Consider the following 16,776-nt stretch of genomic DNA (forward strand, 5'->3'; position numbering starts at 1 on the left):
TTATGCAGCTCCTATTTTATGATGTATTCACTAACCTGAAGTCAGGGTATCTTGAACCATTAGTGATAAGGGTTTGTGTGTGACAATAAGGCAATAACAGCATCATCATCATTGGATTAAAGGAAAGTTCCAGGAGAATTAAGTTCTTATGAAAGTACTTAAGCAAAACCCTTCCTTCAGGATGTACCTCTGAGTATAGAAGCAGGCCTTGCACAGAGCAGGTGAGAGCAGCATGCTGATGTAGCCAGAATCCTGCAGTCTTCACAGGAGAGCTGGAAGACTGAAATTAGGTATCAGCTAAATATTGGAGTAGGCTTGATTTTAGTAACATATCCAGGAGAATTTGATGGGTGATGGCGTCATCTAGCAGGAAGGAAAGCTAATAAGATGCAATGCCTAGAAGTTGAATGTTGACAAAATTCAGTCTAGAAATAAGATCTGAACTTTGCTGCCAGAGTGATTAACTACTAGAATCATGTGTGCAGGGATGAATAAATTCCTTCAGACACACACCATCCATTTTTCTAAATGACAGAGCTTCAAAGAGGAGTGAGAAGCACTGTGCAGAAATTACCAAGTACATTTTTCTGGCAAGTCTCATGTGTCATGGAAAAGGTAATTCCTGCTCATCAACACCACCTTTTGGTCTTCAGATTCTCTTCCTTTGCTTCATGCCATATCCAGAGGTCTGCATGGCTGCTGCAAAGTCACAGGCAGCACCCAGCCCCACCCCTGATCTTTGGGACATGCTAACTTGACACTCAGGACAAGCAAATTGAAAATGTCACAAGTGTTTTAACCAGCATGGGGCCACTTTCAAACTAACCAGAGTTGCTCATGTAGATTTTAAAAATCTCTAGGTTCATCTTCTTTGATACAAATTCCTCTAAATAAGGTTCCCTGTATTTCTTTTTGGGCTGAGATAGTAAAAATGAAGCTAATAGAATGTAGTTTATGACAGAAATCTCCAGTATTGATGCAATCTGTCCAGTTTCTGTTTTTTCAGGAAGACAAAGTATCTCTGGCAGAAACCTATATATCTGTCAGAAGACCTGTTCCAATGAATGCTCTGGTCACACTTTACAGTAGTGCTGAGCTGTGGACAAGAAAAGGGAAAGCTTCTCACCACTGTTCTCCCTCACAGCTCTTGTCTTCCAGGATGAGCTAACTGGTCCCTTCTCTTTAGAAAAAAATTCAAAAATGACAGGGATTTATTTACTCTGTATTTCCAGATAGCAAAGTCCATGGAAGTGCATCTTCTGTAGCTGCAGGAATAGTTAGAATAAGGACTTTCACTGGGTCCCTGTCTGTCCTCACATTCAGCAAGTTGTTTTCATTTTGCCTACAGCACATCTGCGACTCCTTGCTTTTTGCACTGTGTACTTGTATAACTGCAGACTATTTGAAATTTCACCAGGTTTCACTTTGTATATATAGATTTGGTAGGCTACAATGTTCAAAACTAAAAGCAGGGATCTGAAATTTGAGATGAGCTAGGACTGCCCAATCTCACAGAAAAAAAAAAAAAAAAAAAAAAAAAGAAAGAAAAAAAAAGAGAGAGATATGAGATTTATAATGAAAGAAAAAAGAAAGAGCCAACAATTATACATAAATATACATTATTTAGAGAAAAACTAACTCTTACACAGATTTTTGAGTTTTAAGCCTGTTGATAGCATCACTTTCAAATAAATAATGAGCCCAGCACCCTGAGACCTCAAGACCTGCTTAAGTTTGTTTTTTTTTTAATCTGTGTCAAATCCATTTTTCTACAACAGCTTTGAAGTAAATTCCTGTAGTTTGTGCTGGGAATTTTAACCTCACTGAAAGGCTGATGTAGGTCAGAGTTAGACAAAAGATGATAAAGCCCTGTTATTGTGAAGCAATATTGCTCATGAGATTCTATTATGTGTCTGTCTCTCCCAGTAAGCTGAAGCATCAGATTCTCACATCTATGGATTAACTTTCAGTCAGCATAGATAAAATACTGTTAATGGTGTTGCTTTCACATTGTTTTGGTTTGGATTTTTTTTTTTTTTTTGTCATTTTCTGTGGCTAAGCAATACAGACACAGAAAGGGAAGAATGCTGATGTGGGTGAAAAAGAGTATAGTGGTTACCTTTTCCTTGACAGAGCACAAAACCTCCTGCAGCTGTGTCAGAGATCATGGCAAAGACCCTGTGCCAAGCACTGGTGGAAGCCCACCACACTCAGAGATTTTGTTAAAAGGGCATTTCATGGAAGCCTCTGCCAAGCTTTAGCAGTTAAGCCAGACTCTGTTCTATGATGATGATTAAGAGCTTCCCCCTTAGAAATTTCACAGCAAATTCTTACCTGAGGCACTGGTGTCAGTGGTAATGCCTAAGGTAGGAGGCAGCTCCCACGAGCTGCAGCTGCAGAACAGCACTCAAGGATGGGCATCCTTGCCCTCAAACACCTGGTGGTGGGTCAGAGAAGGGACCAGTGGGACAGACAATGCCAGTTCTCATCTGCCCTCTCCTAAGAGGCAGCAACTTGCTGGAATCACTGCTGCAAAGCCTGGCAGTCAGAGCAGGACAACAAATATGTTCTCTGTCCCTCTTTTGAAAAATCTATGGTAAAATACAGGAGGCTAAAAGGGAAAAAAAAATCACTGCAAGATCTACAGGGTGTCAAAAAAAAAAAAAAAAAAAAAAAAAAAAAAAAGAAAGACCAGGTGAAGCTAGGTGGTAAATTCAAATGGAATGGAAAGAGATGGTCCTCATTCACTTACACCTATGGGCCATTGCAGATCATAGCAGCTTACAGAAGTTCATAAAGAAATTGGATGAGTTCATAGATGAAAAATCCATCTTGGGCTATGAAACAGAAGCCACTACTGCTGGCCCAGGAAGAACCTGCACCACAAATCACTGAAGTTGCAAGATTGGCCAGGGTATTGTTATTATATGCTTGTCCTGTTTCTATGCTTTCTCTTAAGCTTCTTGTAGTTCACAGGCTTGGATACAGGCTTCTGGACCTTCGATATGATCAGTTTATAATTATTATTATATTCCCACAATCTTCAGAGAGTCTTAGCCAGACCTATGATATCTGAGTAAAATTTATAATTTGTAAAATTGTAATACAATGAAAGAATTGAAGGCAGGCACATAATTTCTTAAGTTATTGACATGTTAAAATTCACCTAAATTATTCCATACAAGCCATTTCCCACTTTTCACTTGGCTACACTTAATTACTTTTACTAACCTGCCCACATACTTACCTTTCTTATTATTGCATTGTAGTATGAAGCAGATCTGTGAAATAACTGGTGGAATCCAGCCAGGGGTGGGATGTTTGGGTCCAAAGTTTGCAGCTTGGTTCTGCTCCCTTTTAAAAAAGATTAAGAATCTAATCTGAATTCTAATGCCTCTATTGGCTGATGTGATTCTGGTGAAACTATTTGCAGTGTGTGTGTAAGTTTTTTAAAACCCCAGTCTGTCAGATAAAATAGGAAATAAACCTTTATGCTTTATAGCAAGGACTGTTCCTGGACCAGGTACCCAACTCAACCAATGGTCCAGGAATTGACTTTGCTGTTGTCTCCTCTTCCTTGCTCACTCCTAGATTTCAATATCTGGCAGGTGCTGGGTTCATTGTGTCTCACTCCCCATGCAAACACATCTCATTAACCTGAACAGGCTCAAGCAGAGGCTGGGACACAGCTGTGCAGTGCTCCCAGAATAAAGGGTCCCAGCTGTTCCTGGACATCAGTAAAATTGTCAAAGGTCTGCACAGCAGCACGTGTGTGGACACCCCCTTTGGGAGGGGAGTTTTTGGGGTCAGAGAGTTTTCCTATGGGGACCCAAGTCTTGTCTGATTTGCCAGTTCAGCTGCCAGTTGAGATGCAAAACTATTTGGGCTGAGAACCCACTAAAGGCAAAAGGATTCTTTCCTTTTATGTTGACAGCGTTGGATCAGGTCTGCTGTGCTTTGCCAGTTGGTGTTTGAAGCTCCAGAACTCCTAAAAGAACACAAAAACCATCTGTCAGTTCTGTGAGGACCAAAGGCACTTTCCTGAAGCACATAGATGGACCATGCATTTTAACAGAGGTTTTGTGAGCTACTGTGGCAAAAAGATACAAAAAAAAAATAAAATTAATTAAATTAAGGGAAGTAAGTTTTAGGGTGAGAGAAGTGGGAGTTTAAAATGATTACTCATTTCTGGGTCTGTTTTCCTCACCAGGGGACCACAGCACTGCAGCTGATAATGCAACAGTGCCCAAGCAAGTGCACTGCAAGCTGCAGCTGACATTCATGGCTTTCACACTCCAGAACCATGTGAAAGTCTTAGAGCCATTCTGATTTTTCTGTTGTTTCATGTTAGGAGAGCTGTACCAGCATTCCAGTACAATATTCATGTGATGCAAGTGATTAAGTTTTTACATCCTTGTTTTTACTGAAGTATAGCATTAGAAGAGACATGTGGTAAGTTGTACTTGGGTCTTCAAAAAATCCCTAAATTTCCAAAAACATTAAATTCCCAGAAGCATTCAACTTAACCAAAAATGTTTGGACTATGCAAAATAATTTTTTATCAGGTGAACTGTAAAAAAAATCCAAACTCTTTTTTTTTTCAAGTAGCCTGCATTTCATAGAAATACTCAAAATTTCATGTAACAGGTAACAAATTTTTGAATGGTAATATTTTATAATGCTCTTTCCCTCTTTTTCAGCAGATTTAGAGTTGGCTTGCTGATATTGGGGTAAAGGTTAAGTGGAGAGGGGAGATTTTATTTTCTCTCGACTGTGGGTAAGTACTATCTACTACAGAGGGTACTGTGGGGCTTAATTAATGTTTACAGTGCCTCAGGAGTCTTACCCACATTAAAAGTATAATAATAACTATTCCTAATTAACTTCCTACTAAAAAGCAAAGTTTCATGAAGTTTTAAAGCAGAACAGAGGATGAATTTGTAAACTCCATTTATTTGAGTCCCTGGAGTCGGAAAAGTTAGTGGGGAAAGTGGTAAAAATCTTCAATTAATTTTCCTCAACCTGAGGGATTTAATTAAGATGTTAGAAAAAACGTGCAAGTTTCCTGTGGGTATTTCTTATTTAATTTTCAGTTTCTCAAAGACAGATCTTGAAGCTTAGAACAGATTTTTTATGCCACAAAAAGACTAATTCAATAGATGTTAGTTTATCAAAGTTGAACTGGCTACAAATCAAATTATCTAGACAAAATTCAACAGCTACATGCAGCACTTTATATGGTTTACAATCTGTAGTTTCCTTGCTTTGAATTTCTTTGAAAAGGACTGCTTAGAATTGCAGAATATATCTTGCTGGCATAACTCATGCACCATGTAGAGATACCTGAGCTACTTTTGAAAGATCTGAACCAAGTGTTGGAAGCTACACATTTCTGCTAGCTCAGAATAATATCCGAGTTAATTAGTCTGGGGAGAAGAAAATATATTAGCTTCAGTGGGGCACAACAGAACACTGTGAGACCCAAGCTACCTACTCTAGACAAACCCTCTAGGAATATATTTCCAGTTGAAAAGTAGGAAACTATTAAAAGGACCCACAGCACTGCATGGATTGCAGTGCACTGAAAAGCACTTGTCCTGTGCCCTCAGGGTGCAAATCCAGCCACAGATAGGAGAAGACCTACTTCCATGTGCAGAACTATAGCTTCTGACCAGGCCTTAACTGATGATGACTCTATATATACCTTCAAAACAACCAATGTTTGCTGCAAATGTCCTATTTCCTTGAGGACTGGTCACCACGTGGCAAAAGATTGTAGATTGAAAGACATCAGGTTTCACAAGTTCATCCATGTGAGAAAACAGAAACTAAAAACAGTATAATAAGGATGCTTGAAGATCAAAAAACCAAGAGTTAGAAATCAAGAAATTACATTGTTGTCTTGGAGACTGTGTGTGAGCTGCAGAAGCTAAAGTACTTTCCTGAGAACCTCATCAGGACGGGCAGGGGTCTGTGTGCAGTTCCAAGGGGGAGCCCTGGCTCTGGGCAGTGCATTTTCCCTCATTTCACTGGCCAGGTTTCCAGCTCCTCTGCCTCTCTCACAATGCCATGCAGTGCTCAGTGCTTGTCATCAGGCTCTGCCACTTCACTGATTCTCTCCCTCCAAGGAAAACATCAGCAGTGTCCAGATCACTGGTTCTCCCCATGCCAAGAGGAGTCTGGTGCTAAGTCTTCATGTTCCCTGCCAGCAACCTGCTTCATTTAGACATGTGAATATACCTAGGAAGTAAATGCTTAAGGCTAAGATTTTCAAAACAAGCTTGAAGGAATTAAACACCCAGCTCCTACAGACTTTCTCAGTCCAGCTGCCTTTCTGGACTGGGGCCAGAGTGCTAATCAACTTGTAGCCCTGAGCTCGTAATGAGGGACTTACATCCCAAATGCTCCAGTGTGCTGCTTGCCTTCTCATTTGACTTTGGCCAAAAGCATGCAATAGCATCTCTTGTTTTGAAATACTGAGATTTCACAAATGTTATTTTATATCTTTTTGGATAAGGTTTTGTCTGATGTACAGCACAGCCTGCAAAAATATATCCTCTATCATGTAGAATTCCAAAAAGTGTGGTAATATCTGTCTAACACAACATCTGTCTAGCATTAAATCTGAAGAATTGGAACCATTTGTTTGATGAGCCCTGTTGCAAAGATGAAAATTCATTCTTGGGATATCAATGGGGAAATTATTTTTTTCTTTTTAATGAAATGTGAGATTATTTCAACCAAAAATTGTGTCTGCCAGCAGATATAAGCCTCCAGGCAGCTTATAAAATGTTTATAAAAATAAAACACAGACTCATTAGAAGACTTTGGGGGGTAAAATGCAAATAGTATGAGATTTATATGCTGTTTAGCCATATGCAGGTGCTTCTGATGAAAAGAGCCAACAGAAAACTTGAGGGCATTTCTGCAGACTGCATGCTTTTACTGCCACACAATAGGTTGCTTGTCCTTGTATTTTATGCACAAATATTTTGAGCCTACAAATAATGTGAGAGTTTGCTCCAGGAATAATTAGGGAAATGCAAAGTTCTCCCTCAGATATAGATTTCTGGACACCTTCCTCTATAGATGATCAAGCAACCAACAAACATGCCAGTGCAGCAAAACCAACCTCCATGAAATTGTACAGCTTGGATGGGACTCAGCGAAGTAGAAGATCTGGGAATAAAAAATTACTGACAAAAAGAAGTACAACAAACACAGGATAAGATGCCAGTACTGCAGGCTGTTGTCAGACTTTACAGGGTTTTTGCAGAGGTCAGGACAAGTTGGCTGTGAGTAGCTGCACACACAAGGGAGATGGAGCATCCTGTGCTGCATCTAGGCTGCTTAGGCTGCTGGGAGAGAGAATCAGGCAGAGGGGAGCAGATGAAATTTGTCAACAACATGGCAGTATTGACAGGTGGAAGTGGCAGTATTTTCTCCTCCAGAAAACCTTTAATACCCACCCCAACAATTTATTTGGCTTTAGATGCAAAGCATAAAGGAAATTAATGGTGCTATATTACCAAAATCATTGCATCTTACCAATAATGAGAAGCTCTCTGGCTCAATGTAAAATTTCAAAACCGAGTTCTCCTTTGACAAGTTACTGAGCTTTTTCTCTGGTTTCTGGATAGTGTCAAATGTAGTATGATCTTTCTTGCTTCTCTCTGGCTTAAAGTATGACTCTATGTTCAGCTGACTAGATGTCATGTATCAATAGTTTCCATTGGAAGCCCTGTTAAATTCTCATTAGTTCTTTTGTCTATTCTATTAACAAAATAAACATAATTTAAACAGTAAAGATTAATTTTTATTAGTTGTTCATGAAAAATATAAAATAGTCTTTGTTTCAGACAGTAATGGACCCAGGGTTATTTGTTTCCCAGTTTTTCAGGACATGTTTAAATGCCTTTTTTATGTCTTCCATTATAACTGAGAAAATAAAACATGTCTGTTAGAAACTAAATAATGCTTATTTATGACCCACCTCTAGGGGTTTTTTTTCACTCCCATTGTTCTCATTTTACTTAGTACAATTAAAATACAAAGGACAATGGCTATCCATAGCTTTTGGCACATTACCAGTTATTTAAAATACAAGTCCAACACAGCAGAGCTCACGCAAAACAAAATTAAATTAACTTAACCAGCTAGTAATTCAAAGCAGTAAAATGTATCCTGTCCCATTCATTCCCCCAATTCTTCCCAAAAAGCCTTAGGAAAAGACTGTCTTTGTAGTTTGCTTTAAAGGTCAAAAGACTGTGTTTGAAACTTTTTGCCCCTTTTAAAATGAGGGAACTTATGTTTGCATCCCTCTGGTGACACCAGGACCAGTTATGTCAGCAAAATCTGAAAGAAACAGTAAGGCTGCAGTTAACAATACCTCACCATCCAGCCAAGAAAATCCAGCTGCCAAAAACCAAGGGACACAGACCTTACAGGCTTATGGAAAAACACTGTTACACAAGCTCAGTCAGTTGATTGCTGGCTCAGCACAACTGGGCACAAAAATGATGGAGTCTGGGTAAGGCTCATTCAGTGGAAATAAATTCATACACTGATTAGGGGTGTAATTATTTTTTTTTCAGTTTGGACACTGGAGCAAATGAATTTCAGCCCCCAGAAACCTTCTTCTTCCTCATCTCCCATCTCTCTGTATCCCCCCCTATATGGGGTACAGGACCTGCTGTCCCAGCTGGGAGCTTGGCTCCCAAACCAGGGTGGAACACTCATGCTGGTCCCAATGCCACCATTTAATTTTGTACAGCTAAAACAGCTCAAAAAGCCACCAGCAGGAGGCCTGCACTACATTGGCTTGTCTCTTTTGGTGTACACCCAACAGCCACAGGATCTGGAGCCATCCTCTCTTGACCAGCTCATAGCAGGAACGGAGATTTGGCCCTTCCTTGGTGCTCCCAGGGATCTTTTAGTGTACACACCCTGAAAACACTTTCTCTGGGGATGTATTTTTGGGCTAGATTCTGCTCCTGTCCATCTGAAGCCACCTGTGCACTATGGGTGGCTTGTGCTCTAGAAATCTCTGCCCTACAGCACGGTGGTGGAGCCCATCACAGGGCTGGGGAGTCCATTACAGGGACTGATATGTCCAATCTCTTCAGGCAGAAGAGAGAGATGAAGCTGAGTTTTGCAGTTTTGTACAGATTTGATGAATGTTCAGATCTCTGGGTGACTGTGGAGGCCATCACCATCCACAAACTCACACCTAGTTATGAGGAAATAAATTTATACATATCTACCTCCGAGGACAGCAAAAAAAACCCACAAAAAACCCCCACCTTAAACAGCTCTACAGATGTGGTTTTGATTCAAGTGTATTTTCAGGCCAACAAAAATCGTGTGTTTAGTGAATAATCTATTTGTTGGAAATAAATGCCTAGAGCCAACTCTTTTCCTGCTGCTGAAATAAACAATTCCCCTTTTTCCCTGGGGCAGCACTCACACCCACATGCTTTCAGGCTTCCTTCCTGAATTGCCTCCTCAGACAGCATCCATCTCTGATGAGAGGGGCCACACCTGAGAGTGGTATCTGTAAATATGCCAAGAAACACCCACTTCCCCATCCACAGAGTGCCCCTTGTTGCACTCTGGTCCTTAACCAGTGACCTGTCATGGTCCGTGCCAGCTACAGTTTGCAGCCCTCCCTGCCTGTAAAGCTTCTGGACCAAACTCATGGGGCTAAAACAAACTTCAATATCTGGAAACATCTTGCAGGAGCAACATGAAATAGCTATCATGACTACTTCTGTGTGTGTGTTTTTTAAGATTGGGAAGTGTGTTTTCAGAGGTCCAGCTATGCTCTCTTTGTGTTCTGCCTCCCTGAAGTCTGCTTAAGATTTCCTTACTAGGTGTCCTAATTTTCCAGCTTCTTAACTCACAAAATATGCAGCTACCCCATGTCAAATAGGAATTCAGAGAATTAATAGATGTGTATATCCTTTCCTATCCCCCAAAGATATTCCAGGAACCGTGTTTTATATGTAAAACTGTGAGATCTTTAGGGAAAACAAATAGAAATTGCAGAAACAGAATGAGTCCTGTGGATAACATTTCCCAAAAATCTCCTTTTCTGTGCTACTGAGATGTCAGATTAGAAAAATTTATTCTCTTTGATAGCAGCTGAGAAGTATTGAGGTGACCAGGAGCAAGACTCCTCTTGGAGCTGTGGTTGAAAATCACAGCAAACCTCAATGGAGTTGCACCCATAACATCAGAATCTCATCTTCTTACAGCAAGTCAGTGCTGACATAACATCCAGGACAGGTATAAGGGATTTCTGCTGCACATCACTCAGCATATGAATTTTCAGGGGAAGAAAGAGTTTAGCTCTTCTCTGAAGTTAGTTTACATTTTTTTCTCTCTTAATTAAAGCTGGGTGTTATTTTCCCAGACTGAAGTGGATTAGAAATACAATGGCTTCAGTGAAAGCTGAGAATAACTTCTCTGTGATGCATTAGTAGGTTGACAGAGGACTGAAAGATTCAGTAGGGGTGATTCTCAAAATTACTTCACACATGTAAGAGTAAAACATCAAAACAGAAATTTAAAAATCTATTGCCCAATAGAAAATTATGTTCCCGAGCATATGACAGTTAACCAAATACTGTATTTTGGAATATATATTTCCACCCTTGGATGTAGAAAAGAAACAAAAATTCTCTAAGTACTCCACGTGGACATATTTTGGTGTAATTATTTTTTATTGCAGCAGGAAGAATAGCTTTGAAATGGCACTCTTTTCCCACAGAAAACAGCACTGTCTGAGTGTCATACTTGGTCTAGTAGTATCTATAGCAGTACTATAGTAACATATGGCTAAAGTTAAGACATCTCAGTGTTAAGGAAAAGTCAATTAAATGTTTAATTTGGCACTTGTACCTAAAATAAATGCCATAGCTATGCTTCAGCGGAGTATATACAGGAATTGGCTCAGAACAGCTTCTGTTAAACAGCCACCTTTGCCAGGTTTAGTGACTCAATATTACTTATTTCCTGGATAAGATTAACTTCTGATTTTATGGGTATTTTTTGTTTCTCTTCTGTAATCAGCACAGATAAACAACTTCAAGAACACAATCCTTTAGACCCTCCTCAGGCAAAATGACCACTTAAGAAAACTGACATTTTGGTGCAGTGGGGACATAGTCCATGCTCATATAACCCTGGTGCAAAAGAGTTAAAACAATGGCTAATTGTATTCAGGAAAATAGGCTGGAAAGCAAGACATACAAACTTTAAATATTTTTCTCTATACTTCACAAATACAAGGATTTGGGCAACACTAGTGAGATGCAAAAGATTAATACCAATGAATCCTTGCTTGTGCAAACCTGAAGGTGTTACTGCACCAGTGTTTTCTGAGGGCCAGGAAACAGATTCTTCAGGACAGCTTCCTTTTGCCAACTAGCAGGAAATAATAGAATATTTTTATTGCTGCTGTGTTAAAATCTGAGACACTCTAAGAAGAGAGCCAGATAAGAATGGTCTTTTTTTTCTTCTTTCCAATGTCTTTATTTCTAGCTTTACCATGATGTGACTAAAAACTTATTTAAATAACTTGAGAAAAAGATTACAATTACAAGCAGCTTCATACTGAACATAGATTTTTTTGAAAATCAAAATTAGATCAGCTTCCTGGGGAAATTTTCCACTATATTATTTGTAACAGATTCAAGTTCTTCCTGTTAGTGCCTTCCCTTGTAAGGAGCCTCAATATCCTTAGCCTGGAATGTGCACAGAAAGAAAGGTACTTATTACAGAAGATATCTGGTTAGTTCTCATTTTAAAAAGTGCATATTTAAGTCCTTTAAAAAGTCTCCATCTCTCAGGTTTGCAGCAAAGGTTGAACTGCTTTCTTAAAGTGAGAAGCTATTAAACCCCACTTACTTTATGACCAGCAGTATGAAATAGGCATATCAGTCAGTTTTCCATAGTGGCACGATGAGATGTATTGAAGCATATAAAATGGAGGAAACGGAGTGAATATCCACTTATTATTGTTAGAGAGCAGATTTGTACAGAGCATAAACTAATTTTCAATGTGTGGCCTCAGCTTTCCTCCTCACCCCTGTTGTGCTCTCCTCATGCAGTTCATTACATGCCCATTTCACCTGCAATGGTTAGATGAGGCATTAAAGCCTTCCTGACAAAGAGATAAAGCCTTCTTTCAAACAGAGTCATAGAATGGTTTGGGTCAGAAGAGACCTTAAAAATCATCTAGTTTCAACCTCCTGCCAGGGGGAGGGACACCAGGAGCATATCAGTAGCTCTCTTCCCTCTCCAAACCAGGTAGACCTTTACTCATATACCCCTGAGCTCTCCCTTAGCTGGGTTTAGGAAGTAATTGGCCTTTTTCTTCTTCGGCTTACTCTGTACATCCAATTTATAATCCCTTAATCCTCAAACTCCTGAAAGACCGGACCCAGATAGATGGATAGATTACCTCTTCCATGCCTTCCTGATCTCCCTTGGGCCTTTCCCACAGCAACCTCCCAGGCAGCTTCCTCAGCTCTGCTTGGAAAGAATTCACATAATGTCTTCTCCAAGCCCTGTTCTGTCTTCAGCTGAGGAAGGAGCTTGTCTTAGAAAATCCTAATGGCATTTCCTATCAGGGCTTGCACTCTTTGAGCTGCCTTTCAGGAAAAAACAGCCACTGGTTGCTCAGTGGGTGCTATTGTCCTCTTCCAGGACACATAGACACAAGCTGCCCTCACTACTCCGAGAATCACCTCAGTAATGAAATTTGAAAGTATATTAATCAAAAGCTGGTTTGGAGCACATTTTAGTTCAGTTCAATACATATTGCAATTTTAGGAAACCTTGCAGAAACCTTGCAGTGAGGTTCATGTCTTCTAGGTAAGGAATTTGAAAGTTAGATGAATAGTTTGGATTAGGACAAAGCTCCTAGCCCCATGCTTCTTTTACCATCTCTGAGAGAAGCAGGCAACTCCTGATGGTGAGCCACTGGACTTGAAAAGAGGAGCCTAAAACTGATCTCAAAAATTGCCTTCTCCCCATACACAACCCAAGGCACCAAAGGTGATCAGTAAGGATCTTGCAGAGTGGCTTGGAAATATCCTTAGTTCATTGAGAGAAATCTCTGTGATTTTCCTGTATCATGGCAGAGAACAGACATGGGAGTGGTCAGAGTGTCAAGAGTAGATGTACCAAGTAAGTTGAATATGCTGCATGTTTCTGGAAGCCAGGCTGGCTGTAGCCCCAGGTGGCAGGATGGCAGTCCTAGCGTGTGGCTAGCCAAGGAAGGCTGAGAGGTGCGCCTGTGTCAGCCTTGGCAGAGCCCAGCTCTGCACAGACACTTGGAGAGACAAGTGGTGGCCCTTTCCTTTAACCTCTACACCTCTCTGGAAATCAGATATTTAAACACAAAATGCTGTCCTAATTGAGGATCTGTCAAGAAATTTATTTCTAGACATGAATGTAAAGAGAAGCAACACCACTTCTTACCCATCTATTGGTATCCCTTGTGGTTGTCCCAGGCTGCAGTGCTCACTAGCCTGCCTGAAATTGCCATCAGCAGCAAATCTGCACACATTGTACTTCTCACCTACCTTAGTGGGGGAGAGCACTGGTCATTTTCCACTTGCAGAGAGAAAACTAGGCCATAGAAACAAGAAGATAATGGAACACAATCACACTTGAAATTTACACAGTCTCTGTCCACACTGACCGTCAACTAAAATGAGGACATGTTAAAAAATTGTCATTTCTAAATTGCCACTGCATCCAGAATGCCCATATACAAAATCCTAGCATCTGTAATGGTCTGATTTTTATGTTTTCCTATTTTTGACTCATAAATGTCTGTGCTATAAAAAATGGTGGTATGTGCTTAACAGTAGACATAGTTTCAGTCTTTGGATCCGTATTAATCCTTTGAGTTTCTCTCTCACGGTTTATTATGTCATCCAGATTTCACTCTGAACCATCTACTCTTTTCCATATGTTCTTAGCAGGAAATGTGCATGAATTTAGAAACACAGCAAGACATATGATATTCAATAATAAGAACATTTTGAAGACACACAAAAGAAAAAATCCAAATGAAAGTTGTCTCTGGCTTCCAGCCTCATTCAGTCAAACAAGATATCCAATATTCCTTAATTTGAAACTTTTAGTTACGGTAAAATATGGTTTGCTTTTCCTTTATTTAACTGAGATTTTACAGTGGATAGAGACTTAGAGCCTGTTGTTTTATATTTTCTCATATTTAAGTTTTGTAATAATAACTAATATCTAGAATTATAGGAGGTTTTTCTTAAGTCTTATGCAGACAAAAGTAAACACTGCATTAAAAGACAAGAATTTATGTTTTGAAATTTAGTGAATATAGGGCCATATGAGATGCCACAGCTTATGAATTATATTGCAGATGCTATATATATATCAAATAACATTATGTAACTGCCTGAAAAACTAAATGCTATACATATGTCATATCAAGAAGAAAACTGCAAATGATCAAATTGTCCGAACTCAGAAAAATTATTCCCACATATATTTATCCTATTAAAAATGAACTAAATAAACTGCCACAGACCTTGAGCATTCCTCCCTTATGACCCTGTATCTAGAAAGTGTGAAGATGGAAGAGTAAGAAAACAAGAGTTTGCTATTGCAGAAAAAGCAAGGAAACACAAGTCTCCAGAGCCTTGTAGGTTCATTAAGCAGGGGTGGAGACAATGGAGAGGGGACTGGAAAAAGCAGGAAGGATCATAGGAGTTATACAAGCCAGAACAACACACTGGGTCAACCAGTAAGTCTGTTTAGTCCCATAAAGCTTGGTTAAAAAATTTTTATTTGATCTCCATAAGGAAAAAAACCAGCAACAGGAAGTTACCTTTTTTTTTTTTTTTTTTTTTTTTTAGGGGAAAACACTGGTTTATTCTATGCTATTTATTTGTATGCAATGTTTTATTTTATACTCTTCTTCTTCAAGGTGACCAGTGTGTAGCATTAAACACCTCCAGAAATATCAGTTCAGGAACATGATTCTAGCAATGTCTTTCTGCCTTTGCTTGGTGGTGGTGGGTCTCCAGGCAGGCAAAAAAATGCACACTGGATGGGGCAATCTGCTCCAGGGTGTCTGCAGAATTCACAGTCTGAAGGGAACAGGGAGGCTGGGGCAGGAAAACAGAATGGATCTTCTGCATTCTTCTACTCTAGCTCAAAGAAATGAGGTGGAATTGGCTTTTGTTGTGTGACATAAGGATTTATCATGGGCATCAACAGTGGAACAGCCCTTCAGCTAACCTGATGTTGTCAGCAGTGCTGGGCTGCACATCCCATGTCCACTCCAGTCTGGCCCTGCCTGACATGCTACCACCCATATGAGACCCACAGGTCAGCCTTCCACAGAACAGAAAACAGCCAAGGGCAAACACCTCCAGAGCCTGCTAGGGACACTGGAGGCAACACTTAACTACTCAGGCTGGAGAAAATCAAATTTACAGTTATTTACAGAAAATTACTGAATTAAATCAGAGAATTATTTAAGGCAATTATTAATTAAGGTTAAAATTATTCACAAAAGGAGTAAAGGTATTGTTTTAAGACCATACACAGATACTACTTATGATGAAGATCAGCAGTTCCCAGACTGTCTTCTGCAGACAGTCTTTTGTGGGGCATGAATCAGCAGCAGATTGGCTGTACCCTGTCACCATTATAATGCTGCAATCTCATGAGCCATGTTCCGGGTGCTCTGCCAGGGATTTTAAAAAGGTTTCTCTGTCACTTTTCTTTCCTGATTTGAAATGGGTTTAAGCCTCAGAAGGATGAGTCTCTGTTAGCAGCAAATCAGAACCATATTCACTATTCCAAAATATTTCCATTTTCCCCTCTTATTAAATAAGTCTTATATCCCAGAGAAGATGGATTTCAAATACATGCCTGTACAAAAACACGATGTGAGCTGAAGCTTCTGCTCTGTAAAGTTCTTTGGACTGTGGTATGTAGAAAATTCCATGTTTTTCTGTGGGTATTTTTGGTATTGTAACTGTGCAGTCTATAGGTAGCAGATTTGTAATTTCAAGCTAGCCGTAGGCAAACATGGCAAGTCAGTACATGTATAAATCGCTGGCTGTGACAGGTGTGGGTCACTGTTACAAATCTTCTATACCTTAAATTAGTCATAAATTCATGCCTTTCACTAAGCAGGCTCTCATTCTTATAAAAAAGGCGACCATAGAAATCAATTGTGAGTTAATTTGGTATCTTAAAATGAAAGACGTGTGAAGCCATCAATATCCATTGGTGAATTCACCAAACCCAAAATTTTTTAACTGTTATTAAAAGAAGAAAAGGTTTGAATCTCAGGGATGCAATCTCCATTGTTGAATTTGTTTGTTTGGCATTTTTTCTTTCCCTTTGCACATGGAGAATTTAAAGTTCAACTATTGCTCTGCACATGTCCTGGCAAAGCTGCTGAACAGCAAACACCCCCAAGTTCAGCCAGTGCTCCATTCCTCTGTTCCTCAGGGAGTTCTTGTTTCATGTGTTTTTCATTTTAAGTTCTGCCTCCTCAAATGCTATTTCCTCTCTTTCGGTTTTCACCAAGGTCAAAGAAATCTTTAGCAAATAAAAAATGTGAACATCCAGTCATCTACTGGAATGGTGCCCATCCAGCGTCTAAATAATAAGTTAATGGGTTCATGGAGCAGTCCTCCCCACACTAAGTGTAGCACAGCTGAAACCTTCATCTGAGCACTTCTTCACAGCTAAATAGAGTACTTC

Source organism: Erithacus rubecula, assembly GCF_903797595.1.
Source record: "Erithacus rubecula genome assembly, chromosome: 4".
Taxonomy (NCBI): Eukaryota; Metazoa; Chordata; class Aves; order Passeriformes; family Muscicapidae; genus Erithacus; species Erithacus rubecula.